Source organism: Alligator sinensis, unplaced genomic scaffold (assembly GCF_000455745.1).
Source record: "Alligator sinensis unplaced genomic scaffold, ASM45574v1 scaffold771_1, whole genome shotgun sequence".
Lineage (NCBI taxonomy): Eukaryota > Metazoa > Chordata > Crocodylia > Alligatoridae > Alligator > Alligator sinensis.
The window spans coordinates 98,497-98,738 of NW_005842911.1; the positions used below are offsets into that span (position 1 = coordinate 98,497).

At 70.2% G+C, this 242-nt stretch overlaps 1 protein-coding gene across 1 annotated transcript in view; it reads left to right on the forward strand.

Annotated features, from left to right (window-relative positions):
• The window catches only part of CD48 (CD48 molecule), a 9,147-nt gene that overhangs the window by 6,251 nt on the left and 2,654 nt on the right, over positions 1–242 (forward strand). The window lies entirely within an intron of this gene.

Consider the following 242-nt stretch of genomic DNA (forward strand, 5'->3'; position numbering starts at 1 on the left):
GCCCGCCCAGGCCCCCAAATGGCGGGACTACTTTGGCGAGGGCATAGCCGACGGTCCCCAGTGGCCCAGCATCTACTCGGAGCTCGTCCCGAGGGCCACCGGGGACCTAGGCTGGCGGCTCCTTCACGGGGCCGTCGCTACGGGCGCGTACCTGGCGCGGGTCGACGTGCTCTCCGACGAGTGCCCCTTCTGCCAGCAAAGGGAGACCCTGGCGCACCTGGTCCTCGAGTGCGCAAGGTTGC